Here is a 15,381-nt window from a genome sequence, read left to right as displayed (position 1 = left end):
TTCTTTTGCAAACCCCCCTTTTTAATGAATTTGGGTTAATTTATCATAGAAAGAGATTATAATTATTCAATCATTCATTTTGTTAGATATTTAGGTTGTTTCCACATTTTCTGTCACTTGAATTAACATGACAATAAATATATTTACCCATAACTTTAAATGTTCCCTAAAACTGAGGTGACTAGGATAAGATCATCTTAAACCATCAGGTACTTTTATGAAATAGCTTTATAGAAAGATCGCAGTAATTTATTCACCTCCGGGCAGTAAATCTCCCCATCCTCCGCAGCTTTAATATTTTTCAGTACTTATTAATTTGATAAATTAAATTGTTGTCTTTTATAACTAATAAAGTTGATATTTTATAGGGCATCTTTTACTGATTAATAGCATTATATGAATGTTCATTTTCACAGGCTTAGGAAGAGTTCAGACCATCAAATAACCTACTGTGAATTTTCTGCAATGGAAAAAAAATAAACAACCTTGTGGGGTTACCCCATAAGTACTGCTTGCTTTTCACCTACTTTGGGGAAAGATGAACCTCCATTATAGTGCAATTTCCAGGAAATGCATTACACTCTCCTTGTTTTCCTCATAAAATGTAATGTCTAGCATTATTGCTACATCTTCCAAGAGAGAGGCATTTTTGAATCATCGATAGATATTTTGAAGGATCCATAATGAAGCTTCCAGGTAGGGGGCCTCTGGCTTTCATTTTCTTGGACCATGCTTCTGTCTAGAACCTACTATGAATTTTGATAATTTACTTTTATTCCTCCCCAGGAATGGAATCCGTGAATGTGTATCAACAGAATAACTCAACACAGCATTTCTCTTCTATAGATTAAGCTAGCCTTTAAGTTCATCTTAAAATTTTCAATAACTGTCTTCCCAAACTAGGCATTTTACCCAATGATATCAAATTAGCATGTTCTAAGGGGTGCTGCACAAATAGCTTACATTGATTCACAGATCACTTTAAAAATTCAGCAAGCCAAGAACCCCACATTATTGATTCATGCTAACAAAACGATGAAGCACAGCTAATCTTTACAGCACATGCTGGGCAGAGTGGCATTTACAAATGCAGACAGACGGAAACCAATTGGACATCATTCTTTAAGGTTGAAAGTGATGGCTGCAATTAGACGTGAAAAGGTGAGCAGTCTTGCTGTTGGGAACTGAGACCTAGCCTCTGGGGTCCAGGTCTAATCTGGCTTTGTCCTTGGTTAACCATGTTATCCTGCTGACCAGCTAGTTGAATGGAGTTTCCCATGACTACTTAGGTTAATTAAATTGGTTTGTGAAATACGGTGTATTACCACCTGGACTTGCCTCTTGGACTTTTAATCGCAACTGCTCAGAAGGAGGCCACGCGTAGTCAGGACCATCACAGTCGAAGGCTATCACTGTAGAATCCCCAATGAGCCCACCAAAGGGCTTGATGGAACAGAATATGGACATATCCCCTCCCATCTGATTTGATATTAGAATTAAACACCATGAATCTGGGAGCTGGGGAACTCTGGAAATATGACTTTTAAAAATGTTTGTTTACCCAGCCTGCGTGTCTCAGTGGTTGAGCATCCACCCATGAACCAGGAGGTCACAGTTCGATTCCTGGTCAGGGCACATGCCCAGGTTGCAAGCTCAATCCCCAGTAGGGGACGTGCAAGAGGTAGCTGATCAATGATTCTCCCTCATCATTGATGTTCCTATCTCTCTCTCTCTCCCTCTTCCTTCCTCTCTGAAATCAATAAAAAAAAATTTTTTTAATGTTTGTGTGTGTGTGTGTGTTTTTTTAAAGAAATAATCAGGCTTGGCTCATAACTCCCAGTCCTAGAGAACAACTCTGCCTGCTTTTTCTGAGTAGCTTCAAGGTTAGCCTGATAAACATCACCCAAAGAACAGGAAATCTAGTTGATAACCTTCAAGATAATTCTGATCCTCTTAAAATTCAAAATGACTCGGCTTATCAGCAAAACAGAACAGTAATGGAGTGCGAAGTGCTTTGCAGCCATGGAGTGTAACAGAAAACACCTGTGTTTGGAAATCAAATCCCATCCCTGTCACTTGCTGACACAGTAAGGGTTCAATATGTGTTGTTTTTATGCCCCAGTTTCCCCATCCCGCCCATATCCAGGAGGGTTATTTTGAGATTCTAGTAGGGTGGCTTCAGGAAGCTCCTCTAAAGATTATGAAACACACAGTCTTAAATGAGTGTGGTCCACGTTTGACTATTTCTTCCCCATCTTTCCAAAGGATTCTATACCTTCCCTATTCAACACTATGCGCTTACATTGGGGAACCAGTGAGAATATATACCCAAAGAAAAATTCCAAGAGAGGACAGTTTTAGCAACATTGCACTAACATTTCTATAACAGTAAGGACTCTGTTGAAAGTGAGCAAAAAACAACGAAGCAGGCAAACAAAAACCTTGAATTATCCTGAGAAACAGTGTTAAGTGTTGGTCACATAAAACACCAGCATCGCCCAAAGAGCATAAAATCCTCTAGACAGACTCACACACAGGCCTGCCAGTTTTAAAATTCATAAGCTGTTCAGTTTAACGATGGCAAGGGAATACAGCAGAAGTTCCCTACCTTTTGAAGTCTGACCTTCATGGAGCCACGTCCTGTTTCTTCTACTGCTGAGCGGTGGAATTTGAGGCAATTAAATCTAACCTGACCTCGCCTCACTTTCCTCATCTATGAAATGAAAATAACAATGACCATACAACTAAATTCATGGCTCAAATGATGGCATCAAAACTCAGTTTCTCTCCATCTTTAAACCCTACCTTTCCCTGTGTAATCTTTATTCTAAGATCCAGGGTGACCCCCAAGCTTCTCCAGCCTTCCCGAAGGTTAAAATCCAGGTGAAATGAGCAAGTGTCCTAAAAAGTCCGGTGCTTTCTGATTGGCTCGGAGAACGTGGGGCTGATGGAGAGTCCTGTTCCACCTGGAGCCACGGAGCCAGCGCCTCCAAAGCTGCATGGATAGAAAGACGGGAGGGATGAATTCCCAAACAAAATAGGGGGTTGAGCCCAAAAGATGGACAAACTGATGTTCCAGAGGCAAAGGACAAATGTTGGCCACATCTGGCGACTGAAAAATCACTGATAAAATCCTCTACGCCGGTGATTCTTAACCTTGGTTGCAGATTAGAATCACCTGTGTGGATTATAAAGCAGGCTGCCTGGGCCCCAAGCCCAAAAAGGTTAAGTCAAACTCCCTGAGTGGTAACTAGACATGGGTAATTTTTAAAGCACCCCAGCTGATTGTAATATTCAACCAGGGATGAATATTAGACTTGTATAGACATAGACAGATCTTTATATAAACCTCATATCCAGATGAGGTGCTTGGGCATGGAATTTTATTTTGAAAGCTACTCTAATGATCCAAACCAGAATTCCCATCTAAGAGGTTTAAGAGACTATACGTTTAGAAGAGACTAGGATCTTATCAAAGTCACTATTTCTCCAGTAAGTACAGACTTATTACTTACAATTAATTACTGGAGAAATAGTGACCTTGGTAAGATCCTAGTCTCTTCTAAATGTGTAATCTTTTAAACCTTCAGAGTTAGCCATCTGAGGTATCGATGAGTTGTAGCCTCTGTTCAAAATATGAGGCAGCTTAAGTGTGTTCTGTTTTTCTTGAATATCCCTAATGATGGTGAACTCACGACTTAATGGAGGAACAGAGTCCAAGGGAATTTTTTCACAGCTCTGACTTCTTGAGACCTACATATTATTTAGAATTCTGATCTAGAAGCCCTACAAAATCACTCTAATCTCTCTATTTGGCAAGTAGCTTTTCAACTTTTCCCCCAGGCCTAGTTGTTGTGTTTTTATTTTTTATTTTTTTAATCTAATCCTCATGTAAGAACATGCTGCAACTTTTACTGGGGTCACGGGGCTTTAGCTGCCCTCCAGATGATCCGTGTGTCTCAAGATGCACTCTGCTTATTGGACACAATGCCCACAGCTAGTCAGAGAGCTGGGGGTTGATCCAGGGTCACCTGAAGCCACTTCATTATTATGCCACCCTTAGTGAGAAAAAAAAGATCAGGGAAGTTAACACAACTGAGGAAACTGGAAAACAAAATGATCGAAGTAAACGCAAACCAAGGTGTTATGGCAATAAAGGCAATTCTTTTAAGCTCCCCAATCAAAGGTCAGAGCATAAGACTGGATCTCAATTTCTGAGATTGGGTCAAAAATTGAAATCCAACCTTATGCTGTTTATACAAAGGTCAGAACTAAAACAAAATTACATATTTGGGCTAAATGCAAAAGGATGAGCAAAGGGGTGTGTGTCCCTTGCAAACTGACGCTCAGCCATGCGCTGCAAAATGAATATCAAACACTGTAGAATTCAAGTAAAATATCTTAAAATAGAACAACAGAATTATTTATACTGACAAATATGCAATTCACAAGGCCGATCAACAGTTATACATGTTTACTTGGTGAAATCATTAAATACTTAGAGCTAAAATTACTAGTAACACAAGAGATAAATGACATAAACACATTGGTGCTGTGAGATTTTTTTTTCTTTAACTTATTATTGATCTTAGAGAGGAAGGAAGGGAGAAAGAGAGAGAAACATCAATGTGAGAGAGATACATTGATTGGTTGCCTCCCTTACATACCCCAACCAGTGATCAAACCCTAGATATGTTCCCTGATCGGGAATCAAACCCGAGACCTTCCAGTGCATGGGGACAAGGCTCCAACCAACTGAGCCACACCGGCCAGGGCAGTGCTGTGAGATCTTAACAGAGTTTTTTACAGATTACGTTGAGAAAAAGAACTAAGGATAGAAAGGATTTACATAATGTAATGAATACTGATTGAATAGATATTTACTAGTAAAACTTATATCAAGAAGATAATGGAACTTTTTTCAAGAGGTCAATTAGTACAATTTCCAAAATTTATATAATATTAGGTCATACACACTCAAAACAACAAAGTCCAAAAAGTGGCAATTCAGGACACATCCTATAGGCAGATATAGAAAATACTAATTTAGAAAAGTATATTAAAAAATACTATTATCTGGGCATATATAATAGAAAATGCTATTTAAAATCTAAATGAACAAACAACAAAAACAGAAACAAACTAGAAATAAATCAAGCCTTTACAAATCTCTCCCTTAAATAACATGCTGGTCAAAGAGAAAATTAAAATATCGGTTATAGGTTACTTAGAAATTAACGAGCTGAGAAAATACAGTAAACAACAATGTGATGGTGTAAGATTTCAGCCTGAAATATTATTATTAAACAAGAAAGAATGAAAAGAAATTAACTAAGGGAGACACATTAATGAGATTTTTCTTCAAAGGCAGCAAGTGAAAAACTAAGAAAAGTATAAGGAAGAAATGAAGGGTAGACTTTAAAAAAACACAGTAATTTAGGAAAGCAAATAAATAAACTGTATAGTTAATATATAAATCTTAATGCTATTTTCTTTGTAAACACAAATATTAAAAAGTTGAAAAGAGTATAATAGTTAATATTTATTGAGCACTTAGTATGTGCCTCGCAGTGGTGAAGTATGCTATTAACAATACTACAAGGAGGGTGCTAATATTATTCCCTTTCTACAAATGGAGAAATTGAGGAAGACAGAAAGAAACTAATGAGCACAAAATAGTAGCCGAGGTGAGGTTAAAGTACTGCCAGCCTGCTCCATGATGAACTTCGAAGGGGTGCTTATACAGCTTCTCAATACAAACAGGAATAGTAAAATACAAAACCATAAATTAAGAATTTACAACATAATGCAGTTACTAAACAAACAGTATAGAGGTTCCTCAAAATGTTGAAAATAGAATTAGCATATGATCCAGCAATCCTATTTCTGAGTATATATCTAAAGGAATTGAAATTAGGATCTCAAAGAGTTATCTGCACTTCCATGTTCATTGTAGCACTATTCACAACAGGCAAGAATTAGAAACAACCTAAATATCCGCCAGCTGATGAATGGATTAAGACAATGTAATATATTGGGGGAAGGGCATCTCAGGACAAAGTACAATAAAGGGTGACATAATGAAATAGTATTCACCCTTGAAAAAGGAAATCCTGTCACCTGCAACAACATGGATGAACCTAGAGGGCATTATTCTAAATGAAATTAGCCAGTCACAGAAGGATGAATACTGCACGATTCCACTTATATGAGGAATCTAAAATAGATTCAGTAACGGAGAGTAGAATGGTGGGTGCTAGGGGCAAGGGGGAGGAAACAGGCAGTTGTACTCATTAAAGTTTCAGTTCTGCAAGATGAATACATTCTAGAGATCTGCTGTACAATACTGTGCTTACAGACAACAATGCTGTGTTGTACAATTAAAAAATTGTTAAGAGGGTAAATCTCATGGTAAGATCTCATGTGTTCTTACCACAATAAATATACATTTATATATAATTTTACATATAATATAAATTACATTATATGCTATAATATAAAACCTATAATATTTAAATATAATTTCCTATTTAATAAAAGAAAATAGAAATTCTTGGGTGATTTCACTTTCAGTATAAGGGATCAAGATGAAATATAAATTTTTAAATGTCAAAAAATATCAGGTATTTTTATGCCAGGTTGGATGCACGGACATAGCATCAGACCTGGGTTTGAGTCCCAGCCTCCTCACTGGCAATTGCACACCGCTTGGGTAATGTACTTAGCTGGTACAGTGTCAGTTTCTTCTGCACCAGGAACGGTGAAGCCACCCCACAAAGGACAGCACAGGCTGCACAAGCAGAAACAGGCAGAGCAGAGCCCTTCTCATGGTACCTGACACACGGCGATGGCCGAAGCCACGACTGCTCTTTGCTCTAGAAACCCCAGCAAAGTCACCTGAAAAATAGTTAACAGTAAAAAAGAACTCCACAAGATGGCCAGTGCTAACATAAAGACACACAGATGGCAGTGAGAAGGCCTCCTGCTGTCTGTTGCTGGTACTTGCCCAGCGTCCCTGCTCCTCCCATCCCTGCCCCATGCCTGCCTGGTGACAACTTAGAATTATTGTTTAGATCACCTTGTGGAAGCTTTTCCTAACCTCCAAGTCAATCCCTCTACCATGTGCTCTTTTAACTAGAGCACCAACCTCCTTTGCAGCAATTATCATGGCAGAAATTCCATATTTATTTGTGGCATCATTGGATCAATGCCCATTCTGCCCTCAAGGCTCAAGTTCTCAGACTATGCAGCTATTAGAAATTATGTTTCCATAAAAGATTTAATGTCTACATATTATTTGTATTATTTTTAAATGCATCTTTTAAATCAGTATATAACCATAAAATTCTAGTTTTTAAGGGTACACATCAATATATGCAAACATCCTATCTAATAAAAGAGTAATAGCAAATTGACCGTACCTCCACTACACCCATAAGCCATGCCCACCAGCCAATCAGGAGTGAGTATGCAAATTAATCCAAACAAGATGGCTGCGGCCACAGAGAGAGCAGGAGGCTTGGGTTTCCCCGACAGTGGAGGAAGCCAAGCTTTCTGCCTGCCCTGGACGGCCCTGAACTCCACTCAAGGCTACAAAGTTTCAATTATAGAAGATAAATAAATCCTAACAAAAATGGCGGCAGCCACGGAGCTGGAGAGAGCAGGAGGCTTGAGTTGCCCCCGGCAATGGAGGAAGCCAAGCTTCAGCACCCCTGGCCTGCCTTGGCCTCTGCTCAAGGCTACAACATTTCAATTGTAGAAGATAAATAAATCCCAGATACCAGGGCCTCCGCTTGGATCACTGGGGGGCATGGCTGGCCTGCAAACCACCACAGGCCCCTCACCCAGGCTGCCCCATACCCCAAGGAAACCCCCACCCTGATCCGGGACACCTTCAGGGCAAACCAGCCGGCCCCCACCCATGCACCAGGCCTCTATCCTATCTAATCTGATCGAATAAAAGAATAATATGAAAATTGACCATCCCTCCAACACACAAGATGGCTGCCCTCATGTGGACACAAGATGGCCACCACAAGATGGCCAGCAGGGAAGGAAAGTTGGGAGGGACCAGACCTGCAAGGGAGGGCAGTTGGGGGCAATCAAGCCTGCAGGGGAGGGCAGTTAGGGGTGACCAGGCCAGCAGAGGAGGGAAGTTGGGGGCGACTAGGCCTACAGGGAAGGGCAGTTAGGGGGGACCCAGCCCTGCAGGGGAGGGCAGTTGGGGGTGACCAGGCCTGTAGGGGAGGGCAGTTAGGGGTGACCAGGCCTGTAGGGGAGGGCAGTTAGGGGCAAACAGGCTGGCAGGGGAGCAGTTAGGCATCAATCAGGCTGGCATGGGAGTGGTTAGGGGGTGATCAGGCTGGCAGGCAGAAGCAGTTAGGGGCAATCAGGAAGGCAGGCAGGCGAGCAGTTGGGAGCCAGCAGTCCTGGATTGTGAGAGGGATGTGCAACTGCCCGTTTAGGCCCGATCCTAAAGGGCAGTCGGACATCCCTCGAGGGGTCCCAGATTGGAGAGGGTGCAGGCTGGGCTGAGGGACACACACCTCCTGTGCACGAATTTCATGCACCGGGCCTCTAGTCATAATAATAAAAGGCTAGAGGCGTCACAACCGAAATGACCAAACGACCGGTCACCATGTAGTGCATGGACCACCTCTTAGTCCCTCCCCCATGGCCCACAGGCTCTGATGGCAGCAAGGCTGGCAGCTGGCAGGCAGATGGGCAGCAGGTGGGTGGGCGTGGCGAGGCGCGTGGGGGTAGGCGGGGCCGCGCGATTTCGCGTGCTGGGCCTCTAGTAAAGTAATAAAAAGATATACATCAGCATATTAGCATATTAATAGATACTAGATTATTTTCACATTTAAATATTTAGTATAAATTAATACTTTCTATCCTTTAAGTGATACACAGGGAATTATTAAATATCTACAAATGATGGAGAAACATTTTAATCTCTCAAAATATAAGAATGAGCCCATATCTCAGCACCCACAGAATCACACTCCTAGCACCCATTCATTTACACACACACATGCACATCACCACCAATAGGTCATTGAGCACACATTGGGCATCTACTATGTAGCTCAGACCTCTGCTAGCTGCTCCAAGGTGCCTCCCTGTCCTTGATGAAGTCCGAGACCAACACATGAGACAAGGAAAACAACGGCAAAAATAGGAGGACGATACTGAGGAACAAGCGGTGGGCAGTAGGCTCGCACATTTTCAGAGCTAGACCTTCCCGTCCATCATGGGCTGCCAGCAGGACCCTGGCGGTGGTGTGATCAACACCCTTGCTATTTCCACTGCAGTAGCATAGGCAGAAGAATGGCTGGAGGAATTCCCCATGACAAGAAAATGCATTCAAGCACCTCAACTGAGTTCCACTCTCTTGCCACCCTCCCATGTGACACACTGCCCTCTGGCCCCTCACCACAGAGCCGTATGCACACCGAGCTCCCCTGGAAACGCACTTCCCTCACCTTTGGCATTTGATTCTGTTTCTCCACTTGCAGGAAGTCTTTCCTGGCCTCCCACGCCCGAGTCACGTGCCCATCCTCTGCTCTCCCTCAGCCTCCTGTGACCCTAAGACTATCATTCTTGTCACCCTTTATTGTACTTTGTCCTCATCTGCTCTGATTTGCCCACTAGATAAAACTCTTTGAGGTCTTGTTTTATGCCTCTTAATATGACCAGTTCTTAGCTCTGTGGCCCTGATCATACTCTGTGCTCAGTAAATTTATGTTGCTTTCAATGAATGAATGAAAGAATGAATAAATAAAATCCAGCTCTGGACACCTTCATAACCTTGACTCACCTTTGCCCAAGCTACTCCAGGCACCTGAGAGGCCCTTCCCCCAACTAATTCCCACATGTTCATATTCTAATACCCCTCCTTCAAGGTCTAGGATAAATGCCACCTACACCAGGGAGACTTCCTTGGAGTCTCAGCCAGCAGTGACTTCTCCACTGTCCAATTCCTCTAGTCCTTTATCAGGAATTCCCATACCATTCCACCCTGATATTTGTGGACGTATTTGATGCGTCCCATCTCCATGAATCGGTGCACTCCATGATGACAGAGCCTGTGTCTCCTGTATTCTGGGCCCCTCCCAGTGACCACCATACTGTAGATACATAAAGAGGTGGGCACATGGAGAGACACAGAGTTGGGGGCTTGGAGGTGTTAGCTGGTGTTCATTCCTCCATGGTTGGATCTGGCAAACGTGAGCAGAAGCGGAAGTGGTAAAGGCAAGTTGTTGGATTGCATTCAGAGCTCATATAGTTAGTTCCAACACTGTCATCGTTTAGACGTGTTCTGACTGGGGCTAGCAGGAAATGTGTGTGATTTCTTGTAAGTATCGGAATGCATTTAATGTGTCAGAAGAAACAGAAGACTATCCTCTGGGGAAATGTCATTAGGGAAATTCTTCCAGGAGAGGGCACAGTGATACGCCGACATTGTCCCACTGACACACACCACTGAAGAGAGAAGAGCTGGAGGGGATGGGGATGGTTGTGCCTGTTCACCGCAGACTCCGGGGCCTCCCCAGACACTCTCTCCCCTCGCCTGGGCTGGTCTCGGCAGCTCCTGCGGCAGTAAGGGGAGTTATTTTGGGGAGACAGTGATACTTGGCAAGTCCTCCCACAGATCAGCAATGGCTGCTGGAAATGTTAAATGCCTCCCAGATGGAGACACTTAGCATTTGTGGGAGGAATAATTTGGAGGAGAAAAATGCATTTGTCTTTTTGGCATCCTGTGGATTCCGTTAAGAGAAGACAGGGAACACCGCAAATCCTGCCGTCCACATGTCAGTGTTTTCTTGGAATTTCACAAGTTCCGCTGATAATGCTGCTGCCTCTCCTAGGGGGAGCACCTCATGAGGAGGTGCCAGAGCTCAAGGGGAAAGCGTATGGAGCCAAGTCTCAGAGGTCAGAGAGTTGCCAGAGTTCCCAGAAACCATCAGGTGCAGCCTCCTGCCTGCCAGTGGCAAGTGCTTCAGTCGTGTGGACCAGATGGTTTTTGCTTTGGGTGTGATCTCTGACGTACGAGGAGGCTTGAGGAATGCAGTGCAGACTAGCAGACAACACCAGAAATTAGGACGCATGAGTCCTGGCCCTGCCCCTGCCACTCACTGTTTCTGTGGCCAATGGGCAAAGCACCTTGCCTCAGAAAGCCTTGGACATTGCATTAGATCATCTTGAAATTCCCCTCTAACGGACGAGCAATGCTATGGCTCCGCTGGCACGGCTGTGAGGAGCGAAGGTACATTATTGCAGGGCGACATGGGGTTGTCCTTCCATGTAAGCGCCCAGGTGCTAGGAAGGGAAGGTGTCACTGTTTGTTGGTCACGCCCCACTACGCACGGTAGGAACCATGGGGTCTTCATGGCCTACCCATACGTGAGCACCTGCCTGTGGTACCATACTGAATTAAGCCGAAGAGGAAGCTCTGAAATAGCTCTTAAAATGCGCCCCAGGTTTGCACATATGTTCACACTACGCTGAGATGTGCAAAGAAGAGAGTGCCTTCTGTATCTTCTATGACTAGTCTCACATCAGGAATAACTCCATCCCCTTGGGTGAGACAGTGGGTCCAAGTCCAGTAAGCTCAGTCCTGTTCAATACTGTCAACCATTCCCAGAGGGAACGAAGATCTTTTGGGTAATTCGGACTTTCCAGTTTCCTTCCTCTTTTCCTGGTCCTTCCTGAGACAGACTCTGGTCCTGGGGCGGCGGAAGAAGACCTTGCATCTCCCGTACTGCTGGGTCCCGGGTTCTCCGCAGCAATGCACTCTGCCTGCCTGTGCACTGCTCACCTTGTCAGGACGTGACGAGAAGCCGGGGCCCCGGAATCCACGGTTTCCAGGACTGTGAAAGCTGGAAGACTGAACATGGTTACACATGCACACACCAAGTCCACTCCGAAGAAGCGCTCCATGGCCCTGGTTGAGGGAGTGATGAGGGTTCTCTGGGTTGAAATTGCCTCCGTCACTCTAACACGTGCATGTACTCACCCCACGTTTATGCACAACCCACACATTGTCCAGGATTGTTTTTTAACAACAACAATAACAAAATTATGGTAAGCATGACTGTCACATTTCAGCTACTTTAACACAATGGGAGGGTGGACCATGCCACTCAGAAAAAATAAAGAAACATTTTGGGAGACTATACTGCTGAGTTACGACATAGCTTTCCTTGGGACTATCGGGAAATAGTTATTAAGGCTGCTCTGTGCCAGGTAATATGCCAAGTATTACTGAACAAGACAGGTGCAGTCCCTAACCTCTCAGCGCTAAGATCAGGTAGGAAAGGGGGAGAAATAAGCCACTTGTACTTCAGCCTGGTTAGTGCGCACACGGGGAACGTAGAGGGGGCGCCCCTGGGAGCCAAGCACTGGATGGAACACCTAACCTGCCTCAGCGAGGGGGCAGTGCGGTCCGAGGAGGCCTCCGAGAGCAAATGGCCTCTGCGGAGCAGAACCAGTGTTCCGAACTGGCCTGGGCAAGGGCTCTTCCCACCAAAAAGACACAGATAACAGCCTCCCATCTTCGGATCCCCTGCCCTCAGTCCCAATTGTGTCCGAGTTGTCAGACCCCAAAAAGTAAGACATGGCATGTCTTTCTCAAACTCTTTCTCCCTCTTAATCGATCACTCTCTAGAAACATCTAAATTAAACTTTTAGCAGCCCTGGACTAGCGCCTTTCATGTCAGCATAGAAAACAAAGGGTTGCCTCTCTCGGGGCTGCCCACACTGTGAAAAAGCCCGCTAACACTGGCAACAATAGCCTTTACAAAGACTTGGATTTCGAGCATTGAGCCCACTTTGTTTATTTTTTTAAAGGAAAGGAGATTTTTTTTTAAAAAGAATGCCTCCAAACTCTCTGGTTCCCAATGTAGTCAGACATCAATTCTGCATCTTAAGGCCGTGGTTTTGTTCCCTTCCTTGCTGAGCTGCCTAGTCCTCAGGGGCCATCGTATTGAGTTTCAGCAGTAACTCCCGTGGCCCCAGCAGAGCCGGAGCCTGGAATCACTCCGTGAGTAGCTGATGCACCCAGGGCCCCCAGCTCATTCCCTTAATGAGGGACTTGAAGAGTTTACTGCACACCAGACTCACTCTAACTGACCTCCAAGGAGGCTCGTAAGAGAATATTATCTGCCAGGGGCCGATTTTCTGGAACTGATTTTTACATAGCAAGCTAGGAATCACTCAAGAAATAGGCACATCCTGAGGTTTCAAGACAGACACGCGTGGGTTACATCCGGCTCTGTGATCTACTTGCTATGTGATATTGGGCAAGTCATCTAACCTTTCTGGGCCTCAGTTTACTCGTTGGTTCAATGGGAAACATTCCTTCCTTGTAAAAACATCGTTTTAAAATTCAATTTTATGTTTGCCAAAGTAATACACACTTTTCTTTATCAAAAAAGTGCTGAAAGTCTTATACTGAAAGTCAGCACTTTCAACCTTCCTCACCCCCGAGTCCTACTCCCTGGGGCGACCTCTCTCTGCTCCTTTAGCTGGTTCTTCTAATATTGAATCGCTGTGGGCTTCTCTTTTCTCTCTGTGTTTCTTATTGGTTGGGTCTTGCTCTTTCAGGTTAGAGAATGCCCACACTGTGTGGTGTCAGACTGCTGAGCGGGACTCCAGGAAGCCCTCTGTGAGTCCCGTGCCCATGGGATTCCTATGGAATTCCCGCAGGGCCATGAGGCAGTGAGTCAGCCTATATACATTTAAAGAACCGCAATATGCCGCAATCTTTATGTCTCCTCTCACGGATCTGTCAGTTTCTCCAGATAAAAACCCTCCAAGCATCTGTGTGAGAAGGAGAAGGGGGCTGAGAAGTCCCAGTGTTCACTCATTTCTCCTCCCAACTGTCTGCTGACCCTGTGAGTGCAGAGCCTTGCCTGTTCTTACCTCGGAAATCCCACTGTGTGTGGTTCTGGCAGGCATGGGAGGAGACGGAGTTGTCTGACTATGTCAGGGGAGGGAAGGGGACACAGAGAATCAAGAGTTCCACGAACAGTTTCTAAGTTCCAACTCAAACCCACCTGTCTCAGTCCTCCGCACCTTAAAGTGCCCGGATTGCAGCTGACACTACTCTGCCTGTCGCTCACCGCCTCTTCTTTTGCTCTCCACCCTCCAGACCCAGCTAAATCTCTCCTGCTCTGCTCTCTCCTTTCTGTGCTTTTTGTCTTTGTGAGATAGCACTTTCCATCCTTCCTCCATCCCTCCTGTCCATCCTTCCCTTTATTCCTCCCTTTTTATCTTCCTCCCATCATTTCTTCCTACTCCCTCCCTCCCATCTTTCCATTTGCTGCCTCTCCAATGAGGTTTAAGGTGGAAAAAAGATACATCATGTGGCCAATGTGCTTCCCCTACCCCCAACCCTGCCTCTATCAACATAAATTGGGGTGGAAGACCTACCTGAAATGAAGAATGTGGACCTCCCTTGCTCAATACCTGGCACCTCTTTAAATGCTCAGGCGCTACACCATGCCCTCCAGAGTCACCTTGGACATTCCTGATGTCCCCAAAGGAAAGGGCCCATGGCCTGAGAGTTGTAAATATTTAGTCAATCCCAGGAATTCAGGGTGTCCCAGGGGAGGGTGGGGAGTCTGAAATGCTCTGTTAATCCAGGTCAATCAACTCCATTAACTTAATTAATCCTCAATACAACTTCAGTAAGCAGGTATTATTAGCATCATCCTCACTTTCTGCCCATGGTTTTACTATCACAATGGCCATGGCCTGGAGCAGTCTCTTGTTTGGGAGGAAGAACAGAAAGGAGAAAAGTAGATGAATAGATAAAAAAGCTGTGGGACATTTACCCTGTGGAATACTATGCAGCTGTAAAAAAGAGAGATCTCTTACCCTTTGGGACAGCATGGATGGACCTGGAAAATATTATGCTCAGTGAAATAAGCCAAACTGAGAAAGACAAATATCACATCATCTCACTTATTTGTGGAATCTAATGAACAAAATGAATTGACCAACAAAGTAAGACCTGAAGCAGGGAGGCAAGGACAGACTGACATACCTTGATGTGGGGGTGGGAGGACAAGAAGAGATAAACCAAAGAACTTACATACTTATATGCATATAGCCCATGGACACGGGAAATAGGGGGGTGAAGACGTGGGGGGTGGGTGGGAAGGGGTTGGGGGGAGGGAGGTGAAGAGGGGGAAATGGGAAATATCTGTAATACTATCAACAATAAAAAATATTATTTAAAAGGAAAGAAAGAAAAGAAACATCCTTGGACCCTCTGCTAGTGACCAGACATTGAGGGAATACATCCGCTTGCTATGTGGAAGACTTTCCTCCGTCAAAGGCAAACACGACAGGACATCATTTAAAGCGGTGAAA

This window comes from Cnephaeus nilssonii, assembly GCF_951640355.1.
Source record: "Cnephaeus nilssonii genome assembly, chromosome: 2".
In the NCBI taxonomy this organism is placed as follows: Eukaryota; Metazoa; Chordata; class Mammalia; order Chiroptera; family Vespertilionidae; genus Cnephaeus; species Cnephaeus nilssonii.
Note: the sequence above shows the minus strand (reverse complement) of the source record.